This window comes from Neovison vison, chromosome 7, assembly GCF_020171115.1.
Source record: "Neovison vison isolate M4711 chromosome 7, ASM_NN_V1, whole genome shotgun sequence".
In the NCBI taxonomy this organism is placed as follows: Eukaryota; Metazoa; Chordata; class Mammalia; order Carnivora; family Mustelidae; genus Neogale; species Neogale vison.
Window position 1 is genome coordinate 17,143,215 of NC_058097.1, and position 13,463 is coordinate 17,156,677.

At 45.6% G+C, this 13,463-nt stretch overlaps 1 long non-coding RNA gene across 1 annotated transcript; it reads right to left on the reverse strand.

Annotated features, from left to right (window-relative positions):
- Window positions 1-7,941: 7,941 nt before the first annotated feature.
- Window positions 7,942-12,230, reverse strand: LOC122913758. The gene is made up of 3 exons (XR_006385735.1): window positions 12,162-12,230; window positions 9,178-9,230; window positions 7,942-8,237 (listed from the first exon to the last, which is right to left on the reverse strand). It is a non-coding gene; the product is annotated as an uncharacterized LOC122913758 (long non-coding RNA).
- Between the last annotated feature and the right edge of the window lie 1,233 nt (window positions 12,231-13,463).

A 13,463-nucleotide genomic window follows, 5' to 3' on the forward strand; every position in this document is an offset into this window, starting at 1 on the left:
TCTACCAGGCCCACTCATGTATCTACAGGCAGCCAGCAGGCCACTGGTGGCTGGTGGGTCCAGGATGGCTTCGTCTACACATGTGGCTTCTGGGTGGGCAGCAGGGCTGACTGGGTCATGATGCTCCAACAGTCTAGCCTGGGACTGTTTTCACAGAAGACACAGTGTGCAGCTTGGGACTGTTTTCACAGAAGAGGCAGAGGCACTGTGCAGAGAGAAAGCAGAAGTAGGCAAGGTTTCCCGGGGCTGAGGTGTGGCCCACCATCCCTAGCCCCTGGACTCTGAGTCTGGTCTGGATTCAAAGGCTGCAGAAATAGACTCTCCCTTTAAGACGGAGGAGCTGCAAAGTCATCTCATGAAGGAAGAAGTCACGGGGAGGGATCAGGACGACCAGTTTCGATATCAAACTATCGATATAGCACTGGTGTCTCTTGTCGGGAGTTCAGAATATACAAGCCCCTTCAGGTGACAGGGACCTCCCAGTTTCCCAGTTTTGAGGCCAGATCAAACTGGATTTAAATGCCAGCTCCATCCACTACCTGTGAGGTCTGTGGGTGACCTACTCTACATCTCGGAGCTTCGGTTGTTGTGGGGATTAAACAAGGCTATACAGTGAAAGGGCTGAGCACACACAAGGTGCCCAGAGCACAAAGAGCACATGTTCAACAAAGAGGTCACATTCTTAGAGCACAGGCCCATCCTGCGTTGTGCTGAATCCTACCCACCTCTGCTTCCCAAGGCTGAGGAGATGGAAAGCAGGCTAAGCAGGACTGTGATTTCAGATGGGGAACCATGAAATGGCAATTACAGAGTAAGAGCTTAATGATAGTTCTTTGGGGAGAAAAAGTGAGGAATGCAATCTGGTGGGGGAGAGGGAAGGGGCCTGGGCGGTGGGGCAAAAGGAGGGGAGAGAGAGGGGGGGAGGTCTAAAAAGGAAAAGCTGAGCCATTGGAAAGGCATCTCCCCTCACCCTCTAAAAATATATATATTCATGATATTTTTCTTTCATGTTTTGTTGCTCCACTTGCAAAATTAGTGTGTGCTCCCTTTAAGGAGTTTAAAAAAAATACATTCACTGAGGGCATTATGCTAAGTCAAATAAGGCACAGAATGACAAATACCATATGCTCTCACTTATATGCGGAGCCTAAAAACAAAAGCAAAACCGAACTCATAGATACTGGGAACACATAGGCGGTTGTCAGATGTGGGGTAGGCAAAACGGGTGAGGAGGTCACAACACACACACTTTCAGTGGTAAGGCCTGGGCTGCACAGCCAATAACTATAGCTAATACTGTACTGTGTATTTGAAAGTTGCTAAGGGAATACATCCTGAAAGTTCTCCTCCTGAGGAAAAAAAATGTGTAGCTACATGTAGTGATGGATATCACCTGGGCTTGTTTTGGTGATCACAGCTCAGAATGTACAAATGCTGAATCATTCTGTTGTACACCTGAAACTAATATAATGCTCTACGTCAATTACATCTCAGTAAAAAATACATCGACTACTTCACCCACCGTCCCACCTAATGGCTGGTATTTATGTGAGCCTCAGGGGCCTGAGCCCACATGGTCCCAAAGGCTTTATACTCCAGTGACTCACGTGATTCCCCTTCCAGTAGGCACTGCTCTCCCCACCGCACAGGGGAGGGCGGGAACAGGGACACAGAGATTGTAAGTAACCTACGTAGGGTGTCATGTCTCGTAAACAGCAGAGTGTGGATTCCATCCATGCTCCCTAGGGCTGGAGGCCTCACAAGTCACCGCTGGGTCCCAGTACCTCCTGGACGCCCTGATACTTGGTATGCTGCCCTCCACTTTCTTTCACTTTCAGGTTACCACTATTTTATTACCTTTCAACGGCTGTTTGAAAAAGCTTGTCTTTCTCGTATCTTCTTTTGTAGTACTATTCCCAGAGGTGTCTATGTGCGTGTGTTCCCTTCCATGTCTACTTTATTAATTTACAATTTTGATATAACTTCAAGCCTATTCAAAAGTTGTAAGAATCGTACATTAAACTCCCAGAAACTCTCCTGCCTATATTAACCAGTCGTTTGCCATTTGCATTATCATTTTCTCTATTAGTGTAAATATTTATATAGGCATGTGCATTTTTCTGAACAATCTGAGATTAAATTAGAGACATCATGCCCTTTAACCCCTAAATACTGCAGTGTGAATTTCCTAAGAGATTTCCATCCCTAACCACAGACCAATTAGCAAACTCAGGGCATTTAATATTGCAACAGTACTATTATTAACAGTACTAATCTACAGTCCATATTTAAACCAATCAATCAGCTCTCTATTTATATAACCTTTTCCCATGCCAGTATCTAACTGGATCTTGCTTGGCATGTAGCTGTCATATCGTTTCAACCTCCTTTAAAGGGGAACAGTGTCTTAGTCTTTTTCTTTCTTGACTTTGACTTTTTTTTTTAAAGATTTTATTTATTTATTTGACAGACAGAGATCACAAGTAGGCAGAGAGGCAGGCAGAGAGGGAGGAAGGGAAGCAGGCTCCCTGTCAAGCAGAGAGCCCGATGCGGGGCTCGATCCCACGACCCTGGGATCATGACCTGAGCCGAAGGCAGAGGCTTTAACCCACTGAGCCACCCAGGTGCCCCTGACTTTGATGTTTTTAATGATGCAGTCCAGTTATTTTTACAAAATGTTCCTCAGTTTAGGTCCCTTTTTCTATGCAATCTCTATCCTCAATTTAGGTTTCTTTTTCTATGCAAATGAAAACATACATACTTTAAAAATTAGTATCACACAATAGTGCTATGATTTTTCAACTTTTCATTGAAGTATAACACAAATACAGAAAAGTGAACAGATCATAAGTAACAGTGAACACATATGTTACCGACACCCGGAATAAGGATTGAAGCATGACCTGCCCCAGAAGCATCCTGCACCCTCTCCCAATCCCTAACCATTGCCCAATCCAAGGGTAACTACTAACTTGACTTTTAAAATAGAAATTAGTGGGGCGTCTGTGCGGCTCAGTGGGTGGCTCAGTGGGTTAAAGTCTCTGCCTTCAGCTTAGGTAATGATCCCATGGTCCTAGGATAGAGCCCCTCATTGCATTGGGCTCTCTGCTCAGCAGGGAGACTGCTTCCTCCTCTCTCTCTGCCTACCTGTGATCTCTGTCAAATGAATAAATAAAATCTTTTAAAAAATTAAAAATAATAAAATAGAAATTAGTTTTGTCTAATTTTGTGCTTTATATAAATAGACTTGTAACTTGTACAGTGAGCAATACTTTTTTTTTTTTAAAGATTTTATTTATTTATTTGACAGACAGAGATCACAAGTAGGCAGAGAGGCAGGCAGAGAGAGAGGAAGGGAAGCAGGTTCCCCGCTGAGCAGAGAGAGCCTGACGTGGGGCTCGATCCCAGGACCCTGGGACCATGACCCGGGCCGAAGGCAGAGGCTTTAACCCACTGAGCCACTCAGGTGCCCCTGAGCAATACTATTTTTAACCTGCCTTTTTCACATTCTAGATCACTGAAAGTTTTGACCCAGCATCATACTTAATGATTTCAGAGTATTTCATTCAAAAAGTGCACCATGATTTGTCTGGTCAGGGCCCTGTGTTTGGGCATGTAGCCGGTTTTCCATTTTTCCATATAATCAATCATACCGTTTATGAACATCCTCCCAAACAAGCAGCAGCACAGGTCTCAAAGCTACCCTGTGGGATATCAATCTTGAATCTAATGCTCTCTGACTTCAGGCAAACTGCTTCATGGTTTGGAGCCTCAGTCTCCCCATCTATAAAATAGGGGGGAAGATAATCATGATAATGGCACCCATGTCATCTGTTGTAAGGATCTAAGTGTGTTAATAGAAATACAGTGATTAAAACAATGCTTGGCACAGGGGAAATGCTCAGCAAGTGTTAACCACTATTATGAGTCACTGGGAATATTTTCGAGAAGTTAAAAAAAAAAGCATATTCAGTTGACCCCAAAAGGCATTCAGGTTTTTTCCTTTCTGTATGGTATTTGTCAGTAAAGTCACTGAGTGGGATTCATGTCACGATATGACAGAGTGAGGAAGGCCCAGACTGCAGGGCACAGAGGTCTGAACCCCAGCCTCGACTTGTTAGTGAAGGAGCTGCTGTGTGATCTTTGAAAAGTACTTTGATGTCTCTGAGCTCCTGTTTGCTCATATGAAGAGCTGAGACAACGCAGCATACTGTAGAGTGTAAGGTTAATTAGACTGGCTTTGGGGTCATGTAGAACTGATTTGCAGAAATTATCTGCCACTCACTCTCCTAAAACCCTCGGGTAAGTTATTTAACTTACTTAAGCCTACTCGAAAGGCTGCTGTGAGGACAGGAAGGTGCCAACGGCCAAGCGCGTGCAGGTTCACCATGGCAGCTGTTATTAATGTTACCAATTCTAGCCCCGAATTAAAGTATGAAGAAGTTGCAAATTTTCAAGTGTTACTGAAGTCAAGAGCATGAGCTCTTAAATAGGGACAGAGTGGCAAGTCAGAGTGAAATAGCAAACCATGGAAGTTTAACCATTTGTGGGGAAGGGTATAAATAAGAAGGAGGGTGCCTGGGTGGCTCAGTCTTTAAGCATCGGCCTTTGGCTCCGGTCATGGTCCCAGGGTGCTGGGATCACTCCCCACATTAGGCTCCCTGCTCAGCAGGAAGCCTGCTTCCCCCTCTCCTACTTCCCCTGCTTGTGTTCCCTCTCTTGTTGTCTCTCTCTTTGTCAAATAAATAAAATCTTTAAAAAAAGAAAAAAAAAGAAGGAAAATAACGTCAAACCACTCCCATTTCCCAAACTTTGCTGATTACAGGACTTACCCAGAGAGTTTTTAAAAATATAGGTTCTGATCAATGGGTCTGAAGTGGGGTGCTGGAATCTGTATTTTTAACAGATGCTGCAGATAATTTCTACAAATCAGGCCATTTTTGGAAATAGTAGGTTCTGCCGGGCTGGAGTGGCGTGAATTTGCTCCCTGGAACAGCCAGGAGCAGCGGGGAGGGTCGGGGAACTCCACGAGGAAATCATTCACCAGGCTCCGACTAGTGTCCTGTAGCAAGCTCAGCATGTTTCTATAATATTGTTACAACAGTCCTAAGAGACAGAAATTATTCTATGTTATTATTATTATTATTATTATTTTTAAAGACTTTATTTATTTATTTGACAGACAGAGATGACAAGTAGGCAGAGAGGCAGGCAGAGAGAGAGGAAGGGAAGCAGTCTCCCTGCTGAGCAGAGAGCCCGATTCGGGGCTTGATACCAGGACCCTGGGACCATGACCAGAGCCGAAGGCAGGGGCTTTAACCCACTGAGCCACCCAGGCGCCCCAGTTATTATTATTATTTTTTAAGTAGACTCCACACTCAGGATGGAGCCCAGTGTGGAGCCTGAACTCAGGACCCTGAGATCGTGACCTGAGCTGAAATCAGGAATCAGTCACTTAACTGACTAAGCCACTCAGGTGCCACGACACAGAGATTATCATCCAGTTTTACTGATAGGCAACCTGAGGATCAGAGAGTTAAACGATTTGCCCGAGGTCATAGATGGCAAGATATCCAGGTGTCTCTGATTTCCAGTCTCAAGAACTACCCTAAACCGACTGGTCAGAACACTCAGCTCCGTCCATTCGGCTAGATGACCCGAGATGCAGGTGAGTCTCACTGGGCTCATCGCTTTACAGTTTTCAGAGCCCTCTTAAAAAACAGCTTTATGAAGGTATCGCTTACATAAAAAATTGGTCTATGTGAAGCGCGCCATTCGCTGGTTCTTAATATATTCACCGAGTTGGGTGAACATTACCACGATCCATTTTAGAACGTTTCCATCACCCCACACAGAGGCCCGTGTCCGTTCAGTTACTCTCATCCCCTCCGCAGCCCCGGCAACCCTCCTCTATTTTCTATCTCCACGGATTTGCCCACTCTGGACGTTTCATATAAATGCAGTCACACCACATGTGGCCTCTTTGTGCGTGGCTTTTTTCTTTTTTCCTTTTTTTTTTTTAAGATTTTATTTTATTTATTTGAGAGAGAGAGACAGTGAGAGAGAGCATGAGCGAGGAGAAGGTCAGAGGGAGAAGCAGACTCCCCGTGGAGCTGGGAGCCCGATGCGGGACTCGATCCCGGGACTCCAGGATCACGCCCTGAGCCGGAGGCAGTCGTTTAACCAACTGCGCCACCCAGGCGTCCCTGTGCGTGGCTTTTTTCACTTAACATCATGTTTTCAGGTTTGTCTCTGTTGAGGCAGGTTATCTGTTGCCAAACTTCATTACTTTTTATGGCTGAGTAATTCTCCAGTGCATGGATATACCACATTTTGTCTTCAGCTGATGGCATTTGGGCCATTTCTACTCTTCGGCTATTCTAAATAATGTTGCTATGAATGTTTGTCTACAGGTTTTTCATTTCTCTCAAATACATACCTAGGAGTGGAATTACTGGGTCATACGGTGACTTCACATTTAATCATTTGAGGAACTCAGAATTTTTTCCAAAGTGGCTGTGCCGTTTTACCTGTCAGCAGTTTCTGAGGGTTCCTTCCAGAACACTTTTATAAGCACAAACTTGGTTAATCCCCACAACAACCCCAGAGACAGGCATCCTTACCTGCACCTTCCCGATGAAGACGCTGAGGGGCAGAGAGGGGACGTGACTTCTCAGAAGACACCAGCTATGAGGGTAGGACTCCAATCCTGGCACTGGACTTTTTCTTCCAAGAAACCTGATTTGGGGCCAATTTAGTGGATTCTAGGACTTTAAAAGGTGATGTGTGACGGGCAGAGAGAAGGACTCTCTCTGGTACAAAGCCTTGGAATGGAGATGGAAGCTTCCAGGTTTCGGGATGGAGCCATCAAAGTCACTGCTGTTTGCATTTTAATAGGCGACAGCTGGAGCCAGGTTCTGACTAATTAATGATGATCAAAGTGCTCTGAAAAGACGGAGTGCTCTGCAAACGCCAACCATGAATTATTCACAGCTGGTCTTCTTAGCTAGAGGGGAGGAGGCTGTCCAGGAGAAGAACCAGAAGCCCTCGCTTCCTCCTCATCTTGCAAGAGCCTGAGCCCTCTCGCAGGACTCAGTTTTTCAGTCCAGAAAATGGGGCTGTGAGCTCTTATGCCTTTATGCTCCTTGGTCAGGACCTGGCAGAGAGGGGCTGGCAACCTGAATCCTGTTCCCATTGAGGCAGTACCTACCAGAGCTGCCTCCACCAAACAATAAATAATTAATAATAACGACACCAACCTAGAGTTCAGGAGTTGGCAAACATTTTCTATAAAAGATCAGATCGTAAATATTTTAGGCTTTGTAGGCCTGTCACGTTACTCAATTCTACCACCGTAGCTCAAAAGCACCACAGACGACACGTGAAGGAATGACATAGCTGTTCAGTGAAACTTTATTAGTGGCCACTGAAATTTGATGTCTGTCTAATTTTCACATGTTGCAAAATATCATTCTCCTTTTGATTTTCCCAACCATTTAAAAACATTAAAAAAAAAAAACAAACCCAACACCATTCTTAATTCCTGGAGGAATTAAGACAGGGGTTAATTTGAGGCAACAGAGAGGTTGCCTCAAAATGTGATACATAATTACTTTTTGACCCAGCAATTCCACTCCTCTATCCAAATGAAGACAAAATGTGTGCCTCAAAGTTTAGAGCTGGGCTACTCACAATAGCCAAAAAGTAGAAAAAACACACATGCCCATCAAGTAATGAAGAGAGAAACAAAATATGGTAAAGCCATACAATGGAATACTGTTCAGCTGTAAAAAGGAATGAGTTTTATATATGCTACAATACGGATGAGCCTTGAAAACATGCTAAGTGAAGGACAAAGGGCATATTGTAGGATTACATGGAGAGGAAATGTCTGTACGACAGAAGGCACAGGAGTTGTCGCTGCGGCTGAGGGACTGAGGGGCCGGGGGTGATGGCTGAAGCACATGGGGTTTCCTTTGGGGCGGCAAAAAGTTCCAAAACTGATTGTGGTGATGGTAGCACAGCTCTGTGAATATACTAAAATCCACGGACATATACACTCCAAATGGGTGAACTGAGTGGTAAGTGAATTAGGTCTCCATGAGGCCGCGAGAGAGGCTTGACGGGAGGTGCATTGTCGTTTGCTGATCCCAGAGGTGGCCTGTCCTTGTTTAGACTTTCACAAAGCACCTTTCCTCCTGATGTCACGAACAGCCAGGCATGAATCCCTGCCGCCTCTGAGAAAGCCAAGGCCCGAGAAGGGACTGACTTGTTCTAGGATGTAGGTAACCAACCCGGAGGTATGCAGAGCCCGGGTCTCTTCCCAGTTACTACATTCAGAGCCGAGGTAGTCACTCCTCCAAGCCCCGGCAGAGAGGAGGTGACGGAGCTGACCCCTCCCCAGACCTGCCACTCCCTGTTCTCGCTCCTCTGCCACGCCCCTCTCCCTTCTTTCCTTCCCAGCACTACTGAGCAAGGCTCTCCTCCTTCTGCCTGACTCAGGGTGCTGGGAATGGATGGAAAAGAGGGAGGCTTCTGCAGAAATTCAGCTCATATGACATATCTGGAAAAGGACCTGGGAAGGGTAAGGAACGGGTCCAACGTTGTATGGCTGATACCTGACCTTTGATTTCCTTGACATGAACGAATAGAGAGAGTTCGGGGCTGGGGTAGGACCTGAGGTAAGCAAAACTCCATCCTATTCCTAATTCTTTTCCCCACAATACTCCTTACCCCAACATCTCCTGATTTTATTTTTCAAAGGCCTCAATCACTACAAGGAGGCTAGGGTAGGGAGAATCCTTTCTAAAAAAATTAACTGTAGACGAATCAGGAAATAAAGACAAAGTAGGGCGCTTGGGTGGCTCAGTGGGTTAAGCCGCTGCCTTCGGCTCAGGTCATGATCTCAGGGTCCTGGGATCGAGTCCCGCATCGGGCTCTCTGCTCAGCAGGGAGCCTGCTTCCCTCTCTCTCTCTCTCTCTCTCTCTGCCTGCCTCTCTGTCTACTTGTGATCTCTGTCTGTCAAATAAACAAATAAAAATCTAAAAAAAAAAAAAAGACAAAGTAAATAAGGATCACCCTGGTCTCACTCCCCAGGAGTGAAGACACAGATGACTTTGGGGAATATTTTGTGGTGAGCTTGCTGCCTGGGTTCAAATCCTGGGCTCGTCACTTACCATCTGTGTGATCCTGGGCAGTTCATTTTGTCTCTTGACCTCAGTTCCTTCACCTGTAAAATGGGAATAACAACAGCCAAATTGTTCTGTGAGAATTAGGTGAAGTTGTAAAGCACTAAAAACAGCCCACAGCCCATAGCAATACATTAATACATTTTCCCAGTGTTTTCTACTCACCTATATATTTTCCTTATAAAAAGGGGGTTATTCTGTATCCACTCTGGATCTCTCCTCCCCCATCTTAAGTGAATTATTAAATTTTTTCCATGGTATTAGAAGTCCTATAGAATATTTTTTTTCTTTTTTTTTTAGATTTTACTTATTTATTTGACAGAGATCACAAGTAGGCAGAGAGGCAGGCAGAGGGAGAGGAGGAAGCAGGCTCCCTGCTCAGCAGAGAGCCTGATGCGGGGCTCGATCCCAGGACCCTGAGATCATGACCTGAGCCGAAGGCAGAGGCTTAACCCACTGAGCCACCCAGGTGCCCCAAAATATCTTTCTTAAGATAGCACATGTAGAAGTCCATCCCCTAAAGTGGGAAGTTGGGGAGTGATTGTTTTCCCCCTGAACCACCAAACACATTTCTCCTGGCCTTTCGTCAATTACTGTTTCAGGACAAACTCCTAGGAAATTTGCTGAGTCAAAAGCAGGTGTTGAAGGCTTCTGCCACATAATGGTCAAACAGCCATTTGGAAAGGTTTAGAACTAGTTTCCCTTGCACCAGCTGGAAAAAGAAGGCCCCGTTCTCTCCAGGATCTTGCCTCTTATCGTTTAGAAACATTTTCAGTTTGACCCAGGAGTGCCATTTGCTGTCTTCCTCCGATTCACAGTCCAAGCTCTTCCCAGCGGTGCTCAGCTTCAGCATCTGCTCAAGCCCATAATCCCCGTGGGTGGTCCTGGGCTGGTACCCAACCTCCCGGAACCAGGAGTCTCAGTTACAGTCCCTGAGTATTGGACTTCTACAATGAGATAATATACATAAAAACCCAACCCAAGGCCCAATTCTCAGTATTTGAAACATGGAGATTTTCAGAAACAGCATTTCAGAAAGCTCTGTAGGGATCGCTTCTCGGCCTTTTGGCTAAGATGAAGTGCAGAAAGCTCTGTAGGTAATGGTGGTGCATGGTGGGGAAACAGGCCCAGGAAGGGGAAGTCTTCCCAATAAGAAGTCAGAAACGTCTAATGGAAAAATGGGTGAAGAACACGAATAGATAATTGAGAGCAGGAACTTAAATGGAGGCTAGCATACCAAGAGATGTTCACATTCGTTAGCTATTAGGGAAATCCAAGCCAAAACAAGGACGAGATACCAGTTCAGATCAGCAAATGTTAGAACGTTGGAAAACACCACGCGTCAGGAGGATGTGGAGGAAATGGGGCTTCCATGCTCTACTGCGGAGTGTAAACCAATACCCCCGAACCCAGCAATTTGAGGCAAATATTCTGGGGATCTTCCCACATAACCAAGGAAGTTCCCAGCAGCTGTTGCTTGTGGTAGCTGGGAATAGGAGAGAAACAAATGCCCCTCAGTGGGAACCGATATGCAAGGTATGGGGTATTTTGGAACTATGGAGTCATTATGCAGTGGTTCAAAATAACGAAATAGACCAGCGCTCAACGCACACAGGCCTATGAGCCAAGTTTGACTTGTCACCTGTCTTCATGCAGCTTGGCTCATGAGCTAATAATGATTATTACATTGTTAAATGGTGGGGCAAAAATTAAGAGAATATTTTGTAACACATAAAAATGCTACGAAATTCAGGGCCATCCTGGGTGGCTCAGTAAGTTAAGAGTCTGACTTCAGCTCCAGTCATGATTCCCAAGTCCCGGGATCAAGATTCTCCCTCTTTCTCTGCCCCTCCCCTTCACTTGTTCTCTCTCTCTCTCACATAAATAAATAAAATCCTAAAAAAAAAAATGTTTACTAGACAGAGTTGGGGAGGTGGGGAGTCTTACACAAACCAACAATGAGAGTGAACTCAGATAATTAATTCAACTCTCTTTCCTCAAGTTCTCCCTTCCCCCCAAAAGAGGGAGAGAGATTGAGAAAACAGGTTCTTTGTCCGAGATCATAAGAATCCAGCCGCCCAGGGTGCCTGGGTGGCTCAGTCGTTAAGTGTCTGCCTTCAGCTCGGGTCATGATCATGGGATGAAACCCCATATGGGCTCCCTGCTTAGCAGGAAGCCTGCTTCTCCCTCTCCCACTCCCCTGCTTGTGTTCTCTATCTTGCTGTGTTTTTCTCTGTCAAATAAATAAAATCTTAAAAAAAAAGAAAGAAAAAGAACTCAGCCCTAACCCAGTCTCCACTCGCCCCCCCAACAACCCTCATTCAATTCAGGGTTGACCTGCAATCTTCAGAGAGCTCCAGTTCCTGGCTAAGTAGGGAGGACTTTTGCCTGAGGGCAGGGGTGTGGGAACCAGAAGAACCAGCCTGGGAAGAAAAGGCTTAGTTATTACCCAAATAGTGGTGCGGGTGGATTGCTCACCCTTCCTGCCAGGATTCTGCCTTTTCTGGAGACAAAGGACTCTCACAGCCCAAAGCCCCATGAACACCCCCAAGTCCAGCCTGTTGGTGGTTGGAGAACTGAAACTCTCATTCAAAAAAATATATATCTTGTGGCTCGAGCCCCTGTGACTTCTTTTATTTCTTTCAGTCTTCATAAGCTGGCCAGGTAAGAACCGTTATTTCAAGATGCCTAGAGAAGGGAGTTGAATAGATTGTTTTACCTCCCTGTGAATTCACTCATTCATCCATTCAGCAAAGACTTACTGAGGACCTACTATGTGTCAAGGCTGGGGATACAGCAATGGACACAGCAGGCAAAACCCCTGCTCTCAGAAAAGCTCAGAGTAATGGGAACAGACATTGGACAGTAAACAAAGTAAAGATAAAGTAAAAAGGGGTGAAGAAGAGTTATTTTGTTATCAGGGAAGACTTGTATTTGAACTGAGACCTGAAGCTGAGAAAGAGCCAACTCACTGAAGAGCAATTTTGGAGAAGAAACAGCAGGTGTAAGAGCCCTGTGGTGGGAATCAGTGGGCTGTGTCTGTGCAGAGGAGGGAGGCTGGCAGGCCCCGGATCAGACCGTCGCTCCCAGCTATTTGTCAAGAGTCTGGAATTTGTTCTGAGCATCAGATGCAACCGGCTCCACCATCATTGTTGTATGATCTCAGGCAAGTTGCTTCACTTCTCTGAGCCGCAGTTTACCTATCTATAAAGAAGAGTTAATAATAACTCATTCATTGTAGTAGGCAGCCTCCAAAGCACCCCCCAACAATCGTGCGTCCTGGTGTTCACAACCTGTGAATGTTGGCTGATTCACTTCTAACCAGTCCAATGGGGCCAACGTGATGGTATAATCATTTCCTCTTCCAACTGGAAAATAATCACCACACACTTCATGGCTTCAAACAGCACACAGCTACGACCTTGGAATTCTGGAGGTCAGACATCAGCATGGGTCTTACTGGGCCAAAGTCAAGTTGTCCACAGGGCTGTGTTCCTTCTGGAAGTTTCCAGAGGATGCCTGAGTTCTTCTGCTCATGTTCCCTTCCTCATCTTCACATCACTCCAACCTCTGCTCCCACAGTCACCTCTGCTTTTTTGTCACCAACTGTTCCGCTCCCTCCTTCCCTAATAAAGACTCCGTGATTACTTTGGGACCATGGGGCTAATGCAGGATAATCTCCCTCACTTTAACAAAATCCTTAACTTAATCTGCTGAATCCCTTTGCCATGTCAGGTAACATATTCACAGGTTCTAGGGATTCGGACTTGAACATCTTTGGAGACCATTATTTTGATTGCTACAGATGGTAAGTCACTTTTGTGATAAGGTAATAAAAGACCATAAAAGACTGTGTCTTTTGTCGCAAGTACTTTTGTCCCCTCCCTCCCTCTTTTCTCTTTTTCTTTCTTTTTCTTCCCTGCCTCACTTCCACTCTCCGTCTCTCCCCCTTCTTTCTTTTCATGCTTTCATCACCTTGGGGGAAGCCAGCTGCCATGACATGAGACAGCCCTGTGGAGAGGCCCATGTAGCTAGGAACTGAAACTTCTGGCCAACAGCCAGTGAGGAACAAGGCTGGCCACCAACCATGCGTGTGAGCTTGGAAGTGGGATTGACAGCCCCAGCCAGGCCTTGTGACTGCTACAGCTCTAACAGCTTGACCGCAGTCTCATGGGGAAACCTGAGCTTGAACCACCCCGCTAAGCTGCTCCTATATGCACGACCCTCAGAAACGATGTGAGTGAATGCTTGTGGTTGAAGTTGTAATTTGTAAC